Source organism: Adiantum capillus-veneris, chromosome 15, assembly GCF_014529385.1.
Source record: "Adiantum capillus-veneris isolate H3 chromosome 15, ASM1452938v2, whole genome shotgun sequence".
Lineage (NCBI taxonomy): Eukaryota > Viridiplantae > Streptophyta > Polypodiopsida > Polypodiales > Pteridaceae > Adiantum > Adiantum capillus-veneris.
In genome coordinates this window covers 61,733,904-61,753,577 of record NC_140945.1, presented here as the reverse complement: position 1 = coordinate 61,753,577, position 19,674 = coordinate 61,733,904, and the positions used below count along the sequence as shown (strand labels likewise).

Sequence of the window (19,674 nt, the reverse complement as noted above, 5' to 3'; positions counted from 1 at the left end):
CCCCCCCCCCCCCCCCCCCCCCACCCCCCCCCCCCCCCCCACCACCGCCGCCACCCCCCTCTCCTAGGATCCTAGGACTCAAATCAACCGTTGAGAGGCTTGTGCTCTACACACGTTGCAAGGCTTACTTGACCCAAGGGGAAAAATCCAACCACATATTTTTAACTAGCCACATAGAGGTAAACTCGAACATGGCCCCATCCCATTCGATGGAGTACCCATGCTTTGGTTTCCATGCCTAAGTTTCTTGCCGTGATCCCACCACTTCCTTGATTCCATATAAGTTAGCATTGGAACTTGGACATGCTTGAATAAAATGGACGACCGATTTTGTCTGGGATCTTCTGCGTTGAGATGGTCGCCGTCGATCCCCCTCTCAAAACACAAAAAAAGAATTTCCACGACGTTAAAAGTTCTCTCTTCTTGTAAAATTGTTTTTAAATTTACTTACGGGTGTCGTCAAATCTGTTTGAGAGAGGCGTTAACAGGGTATCGTCGTTGATCAGTCGACGTGCCAGGATTGAAACTTGCGCAACAACAGATCTGACCTGCTGTAGGTTATCTTTCCTGGATTTCAGGCCACGGGGATTGCTGTGCATTCTTCTCTTCTGTAAGCTCCCTTCTCAACATTTGCTAAGATCTGGCCTCGTCTACTTTGTAAGCACACTCTAATTCTCTTAGCTGCATTCTTGAAAGAGGGTTTTTTTTTTCCTTCAAAGGGAACCTCTTAAGTTCGTTTCATGTGCTTTGAGTCTTCAGATTTTAGCCAAAATTTTGTTTGCCTCTGCTAAAGGCCAACAACTCTTTGTGTTCCGCCTTTGCTTGATTACTGCTCGATCAGAGTCTTTGACAGTTGGGGAGCATTGAACTCTTTTGTGAGTGATGAAAAGGGTATTGCTGGATTTCTATGGATTTTTCCTGATTTTATTGTCTGGCAGTGTGTCGACTTTTTATTGTAGATAGTGGAGCCTTTCAGTTTGCCTATTTGATGTCGGTCTGCTCCAATAGGTCAAGCTGGCTGTGTATGATACTGATTAAACTTGCTAGAGACTCTCAAGTACTGGTATTGGCAGCTTTGAGAGGGGCCAGTTGCTTATTAGTCAGACCCAGCCTCGCGAAATAATCATTGCCTTCTGTTTTACTGGCTTCTCTGCATAGAAGGTATGTACACATAATCTAGAATTGACGACGGACATCAGCAAAATTTGTATTCAGTCTTATGTGAAAGGCACATTAGCCAAGTGTTCCAAAAGAACGAGGGAAGTAGAGTGCACAACATCATGAGCTACAACCAAGGAACTATAGGGTCCTGCACGTGCACACACTCACACCACACACACAAATACATACATGTGCGTATAATCTAGTGTATGTGCATTGTAACAATGTCATTTACTCGAATGCAACACTGATGCTGTTCCCTTTTTCACTAAGGAACGTGTTGACTTGAACTATATATAAGTGTATCTCCAATTCTCCAATCAGCATTTGGAACAACTCATGAATCTCTCTCCTCACACCATAATAATGTTATTTACCACTAGGTAGTTTGGAAAAACTCATGAATATATATAGTACATTAAACAAATTTTGCAACCCTCCTAGTCTAGGCCCCCTGAAACTATGTCTACATATCTGGAACTTGTATCCTATACCAAGAACCCATATGTGGATCAATGACTCACATTCAAGTGTCGTGGTACAAGGTTGCATCCGTACGTACGTACGGAACCATAATATATGGTACAATCGTATTGTACGGTACGGTACACTACGTATTGTACGTTACTGCACGGTCAAATTTTTTTGTGGGGAAATCTAACGTGCGGATTTTGGCAGAAAATTTTCGCGAGCCCCTCTTGTGTGGTCTAGGCTTTATTGAAGTGTGCCAAGGGTTACGATTTTCAGAGAGCAAATCTCTACAGAGACCTTCACAAACAGTCACACAGAGGCTACGTAGAAAAGTAAGCTCCATTCTCCCGTATGCTCCTTCTACTCTTTCTTCCTACGTTGCGCGTACTCTTCGCGACCCCCCTCCCTCTTTGAGCAGTTTTTCTCCTCTCGCATTCCACATGCGTTTGCACTCTTCGCAGGAATCATCATTTGAGTTTTATGTCCACAATATGTTCATTTTTAGCATTGTAATGTTAATTTGTTTATGAGTCTAAATTATGAAAGGTCTGCGAACTTAATTTCAATATAATATGGTTTTTTTACAAATGGTACATACCTATTACGTACCTGAAATGTGGTTCTATACAGAAGTACGTTCCGTACATACTTGAACCATGTCGTACACTACGCACCTTTCCACCTTCTCGTGTGTGCTTTTTCAATATTATTCTTTAAGGTACCATCCATCAACGGTTCTTTGTAGAGGAGGAGATTGATGCCATGATGCAAGAACCAAGAGAGAGTTTCTTCCACAAAAGATCTTTGGGAGAGGTTTCTAAAACTTACGTTTCTTGGAAGACCAATTTTTTTGCTTGTGTGGTTTTCATCTATTCTATGGAAAGTTTCAAGTTTTAAGGAAGCCATGATTACTCTATCACATAATACACCAAATTCATGTCTCCTTAGTTTATGTTGAACATTCACTTCATAATCGACACTAGATCTTAAATGACATTCCACATTCACATTCTCATCTTGGTTTGTACTTGAATTTAGATGTCACATTTGAGGTGCATTGGGTCTATCTATCTAGTCATCATGTCTGTTATCCAAGCCACACTAACCTCTCTATGGATGTCTCCGATGTACTAGGCTCATCATCGTCATGCTCTGATGGTTTTACTGCATCTAAAGAATGAATGAGCTATTGTACAAAGTGAGGGCGACAGTCACTTATCATTTCACCTTTAGCATGAATCCTTTAGCATGAATTATGAAGCTAGGGCCAAAATGTAACCACTTTGGGCACTATGTGCCAAATAGAAGAACAATTGGAATGGACTTCAGCAATCAAACTGAAAGAGAGATTCACACTGTAAACACAGGGGGCGGAGGTCCACTACTAGAAGTATTGGTCCCAAACCCTAGTGCCCCTTTCGTATTTCTTTTATAGTGATCTTCGATAGAGTATAACAGTGGGGAGGAGCACTCTCAAATTTTGCAACTGCAAGACGAAGAATAGCTTCCCCTCGCCATTCTTTTATAGGCTCTTGCTTTTCACCATTAAAAGTCAAATTGGCTTTTAAAATTCTGAAAGTCCCTCAAAAGTCAATTGCTCAATCAATGTGCATTTGTTTGGCGCAAGCTGCCATGCCAACACTTTTTCGTAGAATACAATGCTATCTACATCACAAATCCTGCTGCAAATCACGGGAAGCTACGACTAGATTTTGGTCCTTTGCATGGGGATTCTTGCTGCTGGCCTAATGTGCCTTACCCTCTTGGGCTCATGCCACGTCATTGGTTTCTTCCTCTTTACAGAAAGGTAATCACTTGTGAGTACCCGTGCAAAAAGGCAATCCGATTCTTGAGCAGACATTGCCTCCATGCATACATGCCAATGACCAACACAAGACAATACATTCTCTAGCATGCATCACACAAAACCACGTTCCTCAATCAGATTCTATCCAACCATCTCATCCTCGTCAAATCTGTCGATATCTTAGCATAGTGATGTCAGTTATAACTTTTTACACCCAGATTGCATTGATCTTTTACAGATGTCTTGATGCACTAATACCACATACCCAGTCAATCTCATCCAAGTTGATGCACTAGATTCGTATGCGTCACAAATGCTATAGAAGGCTATGTGAATGACACAGATGCTTACATCGCTAATGCAACCACAAGACATAAAGACATAAAGCTCTTTCCATCTCGCATAATGACACAGATGCTCACATCAAGGCATAAAGTTCTTCCAAACTCATGTATGATTGTGTGGGCAAAATCCTTGCTCGTCTGGATGGTACTTAGAACAAGTCTGACAGTGCAGAAATGAAATTCTCAAATTAAGGTTTTAGTTTCTATATCAGATCTATGCCATACTCAGACAAAGGTCTACTGACCGTATAGGTGTTTGTCAAAGAACATTGAAATTAGTATTCAAACCAATATGAAACAAGTTTAGACACCACTAAGAAATACACAACGTGAACTTCAAAAAAGAAAGCAAACCTGCGTGCTCGCTGCTGCTCTCGCCTCCCCCGCTGCGCCATCGTTGCCCCCCCCCCCGCTTCCCGCGTTGCCCCTCGGCCATGCCTGTCCTTGCGCGTGGCAGCCCCCCCCCCCCGCTGCGCGCCCCCCCACCCCCGCCCGCTGCCCCCTCTCGCACCGCCACCCCTGTCACCAGGAGGTGTATTTTTCCTGTTGCCTTCTGTAAATAAGCACTAGATATTTTTATTTATTTTATTTTTACTTGTTTTTCCTGGAACCCTTGAAAAGGTGCAAGTGGACATTGCATGGCCAGTGTGAAACGGCTGTGGCCGAATAGGTTTCTCATAGCGGGAGTTTGGGTCGGTCAATCTGGGACTGGTCGGGGCAGTTAGCACTGAATTCTGATGAGTATGGAAGCCTGTGTGTGCCAAATGAAGTCTGGGCCACTTGGAAAGTCACTTATAACTTTATAAGTCGGTGGGAACTAGGGAATTAACTCAAAAGGGGCAAACTGGACACATGGCGGTTCCAGGTGGATTTTCCACTTCCATCAGCAAGAGGGGGCGCCCAATTTGAGAGAGGAGGCTGATTTTTGCATTAAGTGAGCTATAGTGTGTGTGTGAGTAGTGGGTGAAGGTCTACAGCTTTAATGGAAAGCTTGCCTTCTCCTCTGTCTCATGTAGCGCAATGATTTGCTCTCGTGCATCTCTCCCCCCTTTGGCACTTATGGTAATGCCCCACTAGATGGGCTACTCAGATGAACATGTACAGTTCTGGCGGTTTATGCACGTTTGCCAAGGCAAGAGCCTTCTGAACAGGAACCAGATTAGCTAATTGCTAATCCCCCACAGGTACGCACAGCTCCATCGTGAAAGATTGCTAGTTCGGAGAGTTTTCTCGCGTGAAAACTCGTCCAATTCATAGGGGAACTGTCCCATTGCGTGCGAGAGCCCTTGGGACACGCGTAGGCGTGTTCGCTCCGCTAAAAACGATCCGAAACAGTGAATTACAGCCTGCTGTGTTTTTCTGCAGGTTTAGGGTTTCGCACCTAAACTGCAAGGGAACACCGGGGGAGCCTCGTGAGAGCCTTGGGATGCGTGTACAGGCTTTTGGGCACCCGGTAGTGAAAAACAGGGAATTACAGCCCGCTGAATTTCTGTGACAACTCACCAGAAAGCTTCCAGATAGCGAGGGAATCCGTCCTAGATAGGTGCTTTTGATCTACAGGGGACGCCTATCTAGAGGACGCTTGGATGCGGATTACTCCCCATCCAAGCCAGCCTCGAAGATAGCCCGTCTAGCTGCTGCGGCAACATCTGTTCTCTCTGGCTCCCCATGAGGATCGTCTCATGGAACGTGCAGGGACTAGGTGGGCCCAGTTTCAGTGTCAGCGGGGCCGACTACGTCAGGAGCTTTAGCGCTGCCTTGTGGGAGGAGAGATTGATCTCCTTATGCTTCAGGAGCACCATCTGTGTGAGAGCCACATTAGACGTTGTGGTCAGCTCTTGCGTGGACGATATGATACTTTTTGGTAAGCTGCTTTTGGACCTGGAGGCATCCAGGGTGGGGTGTGTATGACTATTGCGGACTCTTTGCAGCAGGCCATTGTGGGCAGAGGGATTATTGTGCCAGGCAAGGCTCAGTGGATTACTATGCAGGTTCAGGGTTGCCTAGTGGGCTTCCTGAACATCTATGCGCCCAATGTGGCGAGTGCTCGAGTAGAGTTTTGGTCATAGATAGTTGAGTCTCTGCCGCAGGCAGAACACTGGTGCATAGGAGGGGACTTCAACATGTTGGAGGACCCCTCTGACAGGATTGGTGGTGGCCATGCTACTGTGCATGGAGTTGAGCTGGTAGCTTGGGAGAGCTTTTGTATGACTTTGAGGGTCTCGAATGTTTAGTAGCACTCTAGTTTTGTGAGGCCCCCAGACAGCCTTGCCTTCTCTCGTTCGGACCGCAGAGTGGGAGGAGTGAATCTAACGCGGATAGATCGCTTCTACACTAGTGACCATTTCAATGACTTGGGAGGGACAGTTGGCATTCTGGCAGGCACCTTCTTCTCGGACCATGCACCAGTGATCCTCACAGTGATAGACATGCAGAGGAGAGGGAGCACGATGCTTCGCATCCCAGAGAGGGTCTTGTTGGACTCTGCACTCAGAGAGCGAGTAGAGGCTCTACTCGCTCTCTGGACAGAGAGCTTGGACAGGCAGGATTCTCCTGCTGAGAGAGTGGTCTCAGGACTAGCTCAGATTAGCCGTTTCTTTCTCTAGGAGTCTTTGGCTCGCCGGGCTGCAGCGAGAGAGGAGGAGCAGCGTCTTAGACGGGGCATTGCTTCGTTACAGAGGATGCAGGAGCAGCATCCAGACAGTCCTAGGTTGGAGGAGCAGCTATAGCAGGCTCGACAGGAGCTTGTTAGCACAGAGGAGAGGCGACATGAGTTTGCTTTCCACCGACAGGCATCTCAATGGACACAGGTGGGCGACAGAGTGACTGGTGCTTTCTTTGAGGCAGTGGGACCTCGACACTCGCATGCCAAGGTCAGTTAGTTGAGGAGGCCCGACGGGTCAATTGCTTCTGAGCCCTAGGATATGCGTGCGATTACTATTGACTTTTACCGTGAGCTACTGTCTGTTGCAGAGCCCCAGTCAGAGCGTCGGGATGCATGCACGGAAAAGGTTTGGGCATAGATGCCTTGTCTTGTGACTGAGGAGATGCGTTAGAGGCTTGAGTTGCCACTTCAGCTTGAGGAGCTGCACACGGCTCTTAGGGCCCTCCCCCGTGGTAGTTGTCCCAGTGAGGATGGGCTGACTTCCAGTTTTTTCTTGGAGTATTGGGACCTGCTTGGCCCAGATCTATAGTGCTTTTCAGTACATTTTGCACACAGGAGTTATGCCTGACAGCATGAGTGAGGGCTTGATCTACCTCATTCCCAAGGAGGGTGGCTCCTTGGATGAGATTCGACAGTGGCGCCCCATCACCATCCTCAACTCAGCCTACAAAATTCTTGCCAAGGCTCTGAGTTACGAGGATTCAGCCACTTCTAGAGAGCCTTATACATGAGACTCAGACAGGTTTTGTCAAGGAACGTAGTATCCTTGACAACATCTTTACTTTTTGGGAGGCTTCTGCCCTAGCACGGCTCCGTGGTGAGGACCTAGTGATTCTTCTTCTCGATTTTGAGAAGGCATACAACAGAGTTAATTGGGACTTTCTAGAGGGCACTTTACGCAGGATGGGCTTCTCAGATGCTTGGATCAGAGTGGTGTCAGCTTCGTACAGACAGGCTCACAGTCAGGTACTTTTGGCAGGAGGTAGAGGTGATCGCTTCATGCTCACACGTTCGGTTAGACAGGGCTGTCCTCTTGCTCCCTTCCTCTTTCTGTTCTATGTGGAGGCGATGAGCAGGTTTTTGGTGTTGCAGCAGATTGGTCTACGGGGCTTATCACTCTCTATTCGGGGAGATGAGCTACTGGACGCTGAGTTTGCCGACGACTCAGCCTTGTACTTAGATGGCCAGGAGGCCAACCTTCACAGGTGTGAGTAGGCTTTGGAGACCTTCTGTTGTGCATCGTGTGCATTGATCAACTAGAGAAAGACAATGGCTTTCTCGGTTGGTAGTGCTGCTGTGCCCGATTTGATGCCAGGAGAGGGTTTTAGGTGGATTCCCCTAGGGACTGCAGTTCGGTACTTGGGCTGTCAGGTTGGTTTGGACTTGTCTCCTGAGCAGCAGATTGCTCCCCTCCTCCTGTCTATCAAGAGGAAGTTGTTACATTGGAGCTCAGCACGACTTTCTTTGGCTGGCAGAGTAGTAGTGGCCAACCAGGTGTTGTTGGCGACTGTGGTACATCACTTCTTGCTGGATCTTCTTGAGTTCTTGTATCAGCCAGGTAGAGAGGCTGATCAGGAACTTCCTTTGGTCAGGACGTGACACTCAGATAGCGAGAGCTAAAGTGGCTTGGCAGATCATCACTCTTCCTTGTTCACAGGGAGGGCTTGGGATCATTGACCCAGCACAACAGAGCAGAGCCCTTCTTGGGAAGTTCATAGTCAGAGGACTTCTTCCAGGTGAGGAGCCCTGGAAGGAGTTCTTGCTACAGCGGCTTCGTGCTAGGGTGCCTCAAGCTGGAGGCCCCTGGCGACCTTCGACCAGATGGATCTTCACAGGGATGCGCAGAGTTGGTTTGAGCAGGAGATTGGAGGATCGCTTCGCTGTGAGCTTGCTTCGATCTTGGGAGCTCTTGCGGCGAGGCCTGGAGCAGAGACAGCCTACTTGGACGGAGGAGCGCCTACGACAGTCCCTTGTTTGGAACCCCATGGCTAGCACTCAGAGAGGCGACTTGGTTGGTAGTCGGCCTCATGTTTCCTGGGGTCCCATGGCAGCGGGTCCAGCGCGCTCTTTAGGTGACTGGTTAGAGTTCATAGGCTTGTAAGAGGAGGTGCAGGGTTTCCAACTACAGGGCATGAGAGGGGTGCAGAGCACGTGCCAAGACATCTCAGAGGCAGTTCCAGCTGAGTGGCTACGTCTCTCGAGCCAGTAGCACCCAGGTGGATGGGAGCCTTCACACGACTGGAGGTTCTCATCTCAGTCAGGGCGTGCTCAGAGACTGTTCCATCCTTTTTCATCGAGCTTCAGTGTGGGGGGCGCTTACAGCGAGTTGCAGTAGAGGCCCCACAGGTGGCAGATTGCTGTTTTCAGAGGATCAGAGTAGTGGGCATTTGTGGGAGGACTTGTGTCATCGATCCTGACCCAGCAACTCTTGAGACTGGACACTAGAGGCAGTGGGCTTGGGAGTGCTGTCCACTGGCATGAGTACTGTTGCTAAATTGACCTTATCAGACAGAAAAATAATTCTAAATGAATTATTGGATTTATAAGTGAGAGTGTTTTCTCGCTTGGAACACTAAGAAAAAATAATTCTAAATGAATTATTGGAATTTTAAGTGAGAGGGTTTTTCTCACTGGAGACATCCGAGTACAGAGTATCCCTAGTGCGTCATTCAAAGTAATGACAGGAGCACTGTGAAAGGGAATATTTGTAAGGCCACCAGGAACGGGTACTTCTGATGCGTGACAACGGATGGGTGATAGGGAGCATCAATAAGAAGTATCTGACCATCCGGGAACGGACATCTCTGATGCGTCATAGGATGGGTGACATAGAGCATCATGAAGGGGATTGTACCGTAAGTTCGGTAGGAAAGGACTAGGTGATGGGTATTCCTAATGCATCACAAGGTGGGTGACGGGTGCATCGGAAAGGGGATATCCATAGTCGAGAGGAAATCCGAACTGGAAAGAGGAATACGCGTAAAGGCGCAAGCACAAGAATAAAGATGGGTTCTGAGAAGCTTTTCTTAATAAGCGGAAAATTTGAACGAGTTTTCCGGGAAGAGCAAACGCTTTCTCGCGAGGAATCTATGTCTGCATTGCATTTGTGCATGTGGTTGCATCCAGGGACGCCTGGGAAGTGCTGTGAAAGCATTGTTTCTAACTTATAAGGTTTTATTGAGTTTTTGGGCAGGTTCAGACCAATTTAAAAATATGCCGGCTGTCCATTTAATAAGTGGGCAGCCACTTAGAAAATAAAGCAACAAAACCAGCCAGCGAATTCTCTCTCCCTATTTCGGGTAGAACCAAAAAAAAAAATAAAAAAAAATAAATCGGCTGCGATCTCTACGCGAGCAGCTATTCGTGCCGTGGTCAAGGAGCTATAAAAGCACCACATGTCCTCATTGAAAAGGAGTTACCAACGCCAGCAAGAGAAGACTCTGCCGCCAGAAGACGCGAGAGATCGCGCGAGACTATGAAGCACGGAAGTTGCTTTTCCCGCGCAAGAGCAACAGGTATATATTGTGGATTTGCCATATGAATTGTCGTTGCGTGTTTGCGTGTGTTTGTAGGTACTTCATCGCGAAGGAGAAGCGAGAAGGCTTCGGCCTACGCTTGGGAGTTTCGGGAACGGAATTCGGAAATTGTCTGCAGAGTCTCAACTCCGAGTACAGACGGAAAAAGGATTGAGAGCTCATCTCTCGGATTTCCCTTATGGGAAGGAACAACCATCGAGTCAGAGATTTAGAATGGAGGGGTTTTCTCCGGTTCTTGTGCTTGTAAAAAGATTCTTCCTAAAAAGGAATTCTCTTTAAGGGGGGGGGGACCAACCCATCTTCTGGTCCCCAGTACTGTGTCGATCTTCTCACTCTCTATCCCTCTCTCTCTCTCTATCTATTTCTCTCTATATCCTCTGGCTTCAATATTAAGTGATAAATTCTATTTATCCGAGTATATTTTATATTGTTATGCGCTCCCGTTTGTGACAAGTACAGTGGGATCCTGGTGAGTGGCTCTAGAGGGACCCCTTCTCTTCTGCAGACCACCCAGGTGTCTCGTTCTTTCAGTACACTGTTCGACTGGGACGTCATGTACTAGCAGCACAGAGAGAGGCCCGCCCCGCTGTAGGACCCCATTGACAGGAGGAGGGTCTCAGAGCTGAGTTCTTGGCAACCTTCTGGGAGAGGTTGTGGAACTCCAGACAGCCGAGGCGAGTCACCTTGTTTCAGTGGTTGGGTCGCACACAGAGCTACAACAGATGGGAGCTGGCTAGTGCATAGTGGTCTCTCGGCCGCATGTGCAGCTTGTGACCATCTTGTGGAGAGTCAGCGTCTGTCTTTGGGACTGTCCTTCGGCCCAACAGTTGTGGCTTCATGTAACTAAGTCAGACTTTGTAAATAATTAATTTATTTACGAGAAAAGAATTATCTAATTAGTTGTGTGCACATTAGAATAGATTCAGCAGTTCTTGGGCCTCAAGTGCGCCCAAGTTTGGGCAAGTGCACCTCAGGGAGACCCTAGCAGAAAATACCTTGAAGCCTTAGCGATTGGGAAATCGGGTCTTCAATAAAGGGGTAGATAGTAGCCTCAGATTTCAAGCTCAGAAAATTACACGCGCTAGTGCAAGCACAGGAATGAGATGGGGTCCTTGGACTATTAAGCCTAAGGCCTGATTATTTTACGGCCTTAGGATAAGTTAGTTAAAAGTATTCTTAAATGATTTGCGCTGGACCAAATGGCCGGACAAGTGCGAACAGGTAATGCCAGAGCATTGCTGGTACGGCAATGCGCTAGGGAGTAGCTAACGTTTTCATTTGTTGCATCTATGTGTGCAGTTGTGCACTTAATTGCACATTTCATTAACTAGCATAGGATTTTTAAAGTCAAAAGTTGAATGGTTTTTAAATTTTAAAGTAAGTGTGCCACTTGGCACACTTTCCCATGCAATCTCTCTCTCTTTCTCACTCCCTCTCTTCATGCTAGCGCCCCCTCTTCTGGGAGGCTATAAGAGAGCAGCCCCTCCCCCTCTTGCCAGGTTGACAATGCACTACCCCCCCAAGTTGACTATCCTCTACGCAGTGAAGCTCTCCATTGAAGCTTGAGAGCAGCACCTTGTGGTGTATGTGGAGCCTCTGAGCACCCATCACCTAGAACAAGGCCTCTCATGGTTGCATCCAGCTTTGGGAGAAGTTTCATCGCGTAAAGTAGTAGAAAACTCTCTTTCTCCCTTGTCTAGCTGCTGCTAATTCCCTGTTTTCAGCCCCTAATCACTTGTATTAGGGTGAATTTCAGCAAAGTCTTAATAGAATCTCATTTCCCACTATCTACTCTACACATACACCAAGTTTGGAGCATTTCCATCGCGAAAAGGACCTCCATTTTGGCATTGGTACGCGCTCAGGTAACAATTTCTGGTTATGTGCAGAAAATTACAGCAAGCGTGTGTGTGTGTGTGTTTTGCATGTTTCTGTGGTTGGTTGATTGCAGGAATGATTACGTCCAAAGTGGCACAATTAGCGGAAGATAGACCCTCATTCGTGAGAGCTTCCGATGAGTTTTGTGGAAGGTAGACTCTCCCCTACGAGAGCTTCCCAAAATCTTGCAGAAGAGGATAGATCGTCTCAGTAGTCAGAGAGCAGTTCTTCTACTCTCTCAGTCAGAAGCAGAAAAAGGCCAAGAAAGAATAGAGGACGGGCTTTCGCCCCGTTCCTGTGCTTGTAAAGATTCTCCCTTAGTAATAAAGATATTCTCTTTATGGGGGGGGACCAGCCCATCTTTTGGTCCCCAATGAAGTGTCAAGCTTTCTCTCTCTCTCTCTCTCTAATTCTCTTGAGTATTTGAAGTACAACTAAAAGTCAGTTTACGCTTTCGTATTTTTGTGACAGTGGTATCAGAGCAAGGTCATCTCTCTCTTCCTTAAGGGATTGACGACTCTTAGCAGACTGCAGAAATGGGAGGACGCGAGATAGAGTTCTCTCTCCTTCAACAACATGTGGAAGAGTTGCAAAAAGCTCTCTCCCATCCAGAAGTCCAAAAGATTCTCCATACTCTTGAGAAAGGGAAGGAGAAAATGCTGATGGGGTCGGGAGAAATCCCGCAGAATGGAAAGGCGCTAGAACCAAGGAAAGATCCTTTGATTGGAACCTCCCGCATGCACGAGAGGCAGAGGAAACCTTGAGAACGTCATGTGCGGTTTAACCCAAAGGTTCAAGAGCAGGATCCTCCTGATTCTCCTCAGTTTTCTTTCATGAAGGATCTGGATGACATCGTTGCTCCAGAGGACATGTTTCTGGACGATCCGTTGCAGCAAGAAGTGCATTCAAGGGAAAGGACTCCTGTACTCAAAGAGTCTAAGCATAGAAAGAAGGAGCACCATAAGAAGAAGCACCACAGGCAGAAAACATTCAAGTCGGGAGACAAAGATGTGAAATTCGACACCTACAATGGACGGCGTGATAATGACAAAGCTTTGGCTTTCATCCGCCATTTCGAAGTTGCATTTGCTGAAGGGAATTTTAAAGAATTATCCAAGCTTCGCCATGTCAGTATGTACTTGAAAGGCACCGCCAGCAGTTGGTGGTTAACTCTTATACTGGAAGATCGCAAACCCCAAGATTGGACTGCTTCCAAGAAGGAGTTCTACGCACAGTTCCTTTCTCCAGACTATGAGGAAGAGGTAAAGAAAGAATGGGATCGACTTTCATAGTCGGAGAACGAAACTGTTCCACGCTATGTGGATAGATTTTGGGACGTTCTCTTGAAAGTCACTCCATTCAAGAAGATTGACGATTCGAAAAAGATGCGTAAGTTTGAAGCAGGATTGCAGGAAGCCTTGCAAAAGGCTATGAAGCTCTACCCTTGAGGTAAGTTGCAGATACTTATGGAATCAGCCCACATGGTTGATGGAATACATGACAAGGGTACTCTTAGGAAGATGGAGCAAAGCACTTACCATGCCAAGCAGAAGGCTCTCCATGAGCAGCCTACCTCTACTTCTTCGCAAAAGAAGAAAAGAATTGCCTTCAAAGCAGAAGCAAAGCCAAATCAGCCCAAGAAAGGGAGATATCTCTCTCCTGCTGAGTTGCGAACCTACATTAGTGAAGGAAGATGCTTCAAGTGCGGACAAGTTGGTCATATGAAGGGTGATTGTCCTACCAAACCTCCGCAACCACCCTCTTGCATTGCAGTCCCAGATGTACAGGGAAATACAACCAAGGAAGGAAAACAAAGAGCTCTTGTCAAAGCATGGGGTAGTATCAACAACCAACGGGCTCTTATTTTGTTTGACCCTGGTAGTACAGACAACTTCATCTCTACCAAGCTAGCTGACGACCTGAACTTGCAGCCCAATCGTTTTGGAGTTTCTATTCAAGCACAATCTGCTTTCAAAGGGCAGAACTCAAACTGGACTTCAATCATAGGGAAGTTGAATCTAAAGGTCGACGACTACAAAGATCAAGAGTCTTTCTTACTAGCTTCACTTGAAGGATGCGATGTTATCTTGGGAATGCCTTGGCACTACAAGATGCATCCCATTCCTGACTATGTTGAGAAGACCTTATCCTTTGCTCATAAAGGAAAGGAGTATCTTGTACTTGCAGATGGAGATGATTGGCGTATACCTATCGCCAATCACATTGCCATCAAGAAAGAAATGAAAAAGTGTGTTTCAGCGTACTTGATTTTTGCAAGAGAGAGAGATGTGTTTGTTTCACAACTTTTTTCCTCTTTAGAGCAAAAAAGACTTAAGTTATTAGAAAGTTATAAAGATTGTTTTGCAGATGAACTTCCAAATGGACTCCCACCTTGGCGACCTGAGGATCATACAATTCATTTGATCCCAGGAAGTTCTCCTCCAAATCAGCCCCCTTATCGAGTTAGTCTAATGCAGCAAGAGGAAATTCTCAAGCAGGTTAACGAACTTTTGGAGAAGGGCTTAATAAGGCCTAGTACTTCTCCATATTGTTCACCTGTCTTGCTAGTACAAAAAAAGGATGGCACATTCCGTATGTGCATAGACTATAGATCTCTAAACAAGATCACAATCAAGAATCGATTCCAATCCCTCAGATTGACGACAGTTACAAGGAGCAAGTGTCTTTAGTCGTATAGACTTGAAGAGCGGTTATCATCAAATCCGCATAGCTCCTCAGGATGTGCATAAGACTTCATTTAGAACAACCTTCGGGTTGTATGAATTTCTAGTGATGCCTTTTGGACTCACTAATGCACCAGCTACATTCAACAGAATGATGGATAGAATCTTCCACTCATATAGAAGTTTTACAGGCGTTTTCTTTGATGACGTCTTAATCTTCTCAGAGTCGGAAGACGAACACTATAAGCATCTCGCCTTGGTGTTTGAAGAATTATGCAAACACGAGTGAGTTATTTTTAAAAGAAATCCACTATTTGGGCCATATAGTGTCTCACAATCAAGTGAGGCTGGACCCTGATAAGATTCAAGCAGCTGTAGAATGGCCTACGCCAACTACAGTACATGATGTACGAAGTTTCCTTGGCCTCTGTTCCTATTATCGGCGTTTCATTCGAGCTTTTGCCGCGATAGCAGGTCCCCTCCATGACCTGACAAAGAAGCGGATTCCATTCCATTGGGGGTCTGGACAAAAACAAAGCTTTCGAAAAGCTTAAGTATCTACTCAGTCACGGACCTGTTCTCACCGTCCCTGATCTTCGCAAACCTTTCGAGGTATACTGCGATGCATCTGGAGATTGTGTAGGAGTAGTTTTGAACCAAGAGGGTCACGCGATAGCCTATGAAAGTCTGCGCCTTAAAGATGCAGAGTTGCATGTTTCCATATACGAGAAAGAGCTAATGGCAGTAATTCATGCTCTTTCCATTTGGAAACACCATCTGTTAGGAGTTGATTTTATTATCAAGACAGATCATCAAAGTCTTCGCTACTTTCTCACATAGAGAAAGTGATCAAAAAAGCAGATGAGATGGGTCAACTTTCTTTCAATGTTCCATTTTCAGATATTACACACTTCTGGAATGAAGAATGCAGTTGCAGATGCTCTCTCCAGGCGTCCAAAGCTCAATGCACTAACAACAATTTATCATGAGGAACTAGAATCTCTCAGCGAGATGTATCCTCAAGATCTAGACTTCGCCACAATTTGGGCAGATCTTCAAGCTGGTCACTCAAGGCCACCTTATTCCATTAGGGATAATACACTATCGTCAACAAGCAATATGCATAGCTCAACCCTTACGACAGAAGGTGATGGATGAAGCACATAATTCTCCTTATGCCGGGCATCGGGGAATTGCTTCCACCACTAGTGCCCTCGAAAGGTATTTCTTTTGGCCAACACTCCTTGCGGACATTGAAAAACATGTATGTGAGTGTTTAGTCTGCCAAAAAGTAAAATATGACAGACATAAAGTTTATGGCAAGCTTCAGCCGCTCCTTGAGCCTAACACGCCATGGGAACGTATTGCCATGGATTTTATTACGGATCTTCCTAGATCCAAGAATGGAAATGATGCAATTTGGACTATAGTAGACAGATTCAGTAAGCAAGCACATTTCCTTCCAGTAAAGAAGACGATCAAAGCTGATCACATGGCTAGAATATTTCTAGCTCAGATTTTTAAACACCATGGATTGCCAAAGACTATTGTCAGCGATAGAGATCCCCGCATGACAAGTCTATTTTGCCATGCATTGTTCAAAAACTTGGGAACTAAGCTTGATTTTTCATCAGCTTATCATCCTCAAACAGATGGTCAAAGCGAAATCGCTAATGCCACTGTTTTAGATCTCCTCAAGTGCTATGTTTCAGAACGACAATCCGAATGGGAACAATACTTACCAATAGTTGAGTTTGCGTATAATAATACCATACATTCCTCAACTGGTAAAGCTCCCTTCGAAATTATTTATGGGAAGCCACTCTTACTTTCTATTATGGTGACCAAAGAAACCATTTTCGCCGCAGATGAATTTGTGCGCAATATTGATATTGCCCATCGACAAGTAAAGCAAGCGATTCTTCGTACTCAAGAGCAACAGAAGAGAAAAGCAGACAAGCACAAAAGGAATCTCAATCTTGAAAAAGGACAATATGTCCTGCTTCGGTTTGAGAAAGCTAGATTGAAAAAGCGGGTCGGCATAGGGAAAGTTGTCAAACTTTCCCATAGATTTTACGGCCCTTTCAAAATTACAGATAAAATGAATAACGTGACTTTCATATTGGATTTGCCTTCTAACTGGCGCATCCATAATGCTTTTCATGTCAGTCTCCTCCGACCATATGTTGGACCTCCTCCAGTGGCGCCAGTACAAGAAGACCCTCCAGAAGTCGAAGAGACTAAGGAAATCCTTCAACTTGAACAGATAATACACCACTCGGAGAGACAACTTAAGTCGGGGAGTCTACATCGAAAGTATTTAGTCAAGTTAAAGAATTACACTCCTTTAGATGCAAAGTGGATGACTGAGTCCGATCTTAAGGACTACCCAGACATCTTGCACACTTATATTGACGCTCTACAGGTCAACTGTTTAGAACCAAGAGGGATGTAACTAAGTCAGACTTTGTAAATAATCAATTTATTTACGAGAAAAGAATTATCTAATTAGTTGTGTGCACATCAGAATAGATTTAGCAGTTCTGGGACCTCAGGTGCGCCCAAGTTTGGGCGAGTGCACCTCAGGGAGACCCTAGCAGAAAATACCCTGAAGCCCTAGCGATTGGGAAATCGGGTCTTCAATGAAGGGGTAGATAGTAGCCTCAGATTTCAGGCTCATAAAATTACGCACGCTAGTGCAAGCACAGGAATGAGATGGGATCCTTAGACTATCAACCCTAAGGCCTGATTATTTTACGGCCTTAGGATAAGTTAGTTAAAAGTATTCTTAAATGATTTGCGCTGGACCAAATGGCCGGACAAGTGCGAACAGGTAATGCCAGAGCATTGCTGGTACGACAATGCGCTAGGGAGCAGCTAACGTTTTCATTTGTTGCATCTATGTGTGCAGTTGTGCACTTAATTGCACATTTCATTAACTACATAGGATTTTTAAAGTCAAAAGTTGAATGGTTTTTAAATTTTAAAGTAAGTGTGCCACTTGGCACACTTTCCCATGCAATCTCTCTCTCTCTCTCTCTCTCTCTCTCTCTCTCTCTCTCTCTCTCCATGCTAGTGTCCCCTCTTCTGGGAGGCTATAAGAGAGCAGTCCCTCCCCCTCTTGCCAGGTTGGCAATGCACTACCCCCCCAAGCTGACCATCCTCTACGCAGTGAAGCTCTCCATTGAAGCTTGAGAGCAGCACCTTGTGGTGTATGTGGAGCCTCTGAGCACCCATCACCTAGAACAGGGCCTCTCATGGTTGCATCCAGCTTTCGGAGAAGTTTCATCGCGTAAAGTAGTAGAAAACTCTCTTTCTCCCTTGTCTAGCTGCTGCTAATTCCCTGTTTTCAGCCCCTAATCACTTGTATTAGGGTGAATTTCAGCAAAGTCTTAATAGAATCTCATTTCCCACTATCTACTCTACACATACACCAAGTTTGGAGCATTTCCATCGCGAAAAGGACCTCCATTTTGGCATTGGTACGCGCTCAGGTAACAATTTCTGGTTATGTGCAGAAAATTACAGCAAGCGTGTGTGTGTGTGTTTTGCATGTTTCTGTGGTTGGTTGATTGCAGGAATGATTACGTCCAAAGTGGCACAATTAGCGGAAGATAGACCCTCATTCGTGAGAGCTTCCGATGAGTTTTGTGGAAGGTAGACTCTCCCCTACGAGAGCTTCCCAAAATCTTGCAGAAGAGGATAGATCGTCTCAGTAGTCAGAGAGCAGTTCTGCTACTCTCTCAGTTAGAAGCAGAAAAAGGCTAAGAAAGAATAGAGGACGGGCTTTCGCCCCGTTCCTGTGCTTGTAAAGATTCTCCCTTAGTAATAAAGATATTCTCTTTATGGGGGGGGACCAACCCATCTTTTGGTCCCCAATGAAGTGTCAAGCTTTCTCTCTCTCTCTCTCTCTCTAATTCTCTTGAGTATTTGAAGTACAATTAAAAGTCAGTTTACGCTTTCGTATTTTTGTGACAGTGGTATCAGAGCAAGGTTATCTCTCTCTTCCTTAAGGGATTGACGACTCTTAGCAGACTGCAGAATTGGGAGGACGCGAGATAGAGTTCTCTTTCCTTCAACAACAGGTGGAAGAGTTGCAAAAAGCTCTCTCCCATCCAGAAGTCCAAAAGATTCTCCATACTCTTGAGAAAGGGAAGGAGAAAATGCTGATGGGGTCGGGAGAAATCCCGCAGAACGAAAAGGCGCCAGAACCAAGGAAAGATCCTTTGATTGGAACCTCCCGCATGCACGAGAGGCAGAGGAAACCTCGAGAATGTCATGTGCGGTTTAACCCAAAGGTTCAAGAGCAGGATCCTCCTGATTCTCCTCAGTTTTCTTTCATGAAGGATCTGGATGACATCGTTGCTCCAGAGGACATGTTTCTGGACGATCCGTTGCAGCAAGAAGTGCATTCAAGGGAAAGGACTCCTGTACTCAAAGAGTCTAAGCATAGAAAGAAGGAGCACCATAAGAAGAAGCACCACAGGCAGAAAACATTCAAGTCGGGAGACAAAGATGTGAAATTCGACACCTACAATGGACGGCGTGATAATGACAAAGCTTTGGCTTTCATCCGCCATTTCGAAGTTGCATTTGCTGAAGGGAATTTTAAAGAATTATCCAAGCTTCGCCATGTCAGTATGTACCTGAAAGGCACCGCCAGCAGTTGGTGGTTAACTCTTATACTGGAAGATCGCAAACCCCAAGATTGGACTGCTTTCAAGAAGGAGTTCTACGCACAGTTCCTTTCTCCAGACTATGAGGAAGAGGTAAAGAAAGAATGGGATCGACTTTCATAGTCGGAGAACGAAATTGTTCCACGCTATGTGGATAGGTTTTGGGACGTTCTCTTGAAAGTCACTCCATTCAAGAAGATTGACGATTCGGAAAAGATGCGCAAGTTTGAAGCAGGATTGCAGGAAGCCTTGCAAAAGGCTATGAAGCTCTACCCTCGAGGTAACTTGCAGATACTTATGGAATCGGCCCCCATGGCTGATGGAATACATGACAAGGGTACTCCCAGGAAGATGGAGCAAAGCACTTACCATGCCAAGCAGAAGGCTCTCCATGAGCAGCCTACCTCTACTTCTTCTTCGCAAAAGAAGAAAAGAATTGCCTCCAAAGCAGA

The 19,674-nt window shown here is 45.8% G+C and overlaps 1 protein-coding gene across 3 annotated transcripts in view; it reads left to right on the top strand.

Moving 5' to 3' along the window:
• The first annotated feature begins 359 nt into the window (after positions 1–359).
• The window catches only part of LOC147440766 (phosphatidylinositol 3,4,5-trisphosphate 3-phosphatase and protein-tyrosine-phosphatase PTEN2A-like), a 103,221-nt gene continuing 83,906 nt past the window's right edge, over positions 360–19,674 (top strand). The window contains exons 1-2 of one of the 3 annotated variants that reach the window (XM_086482602.1): positions 360–610; positions 1,840–1,964. The gene's annotated coding sequence lies outside the window, so the exon portion shown is untranslated. Of the gene's footprint in view, positions 658–1,839; positions 1,965–19,674 lie in introns of all 3 variants that reach the window. The other 2 variants (XM_086482600.1, XM_086482601.1) reach the window with 2 other exon arrangements.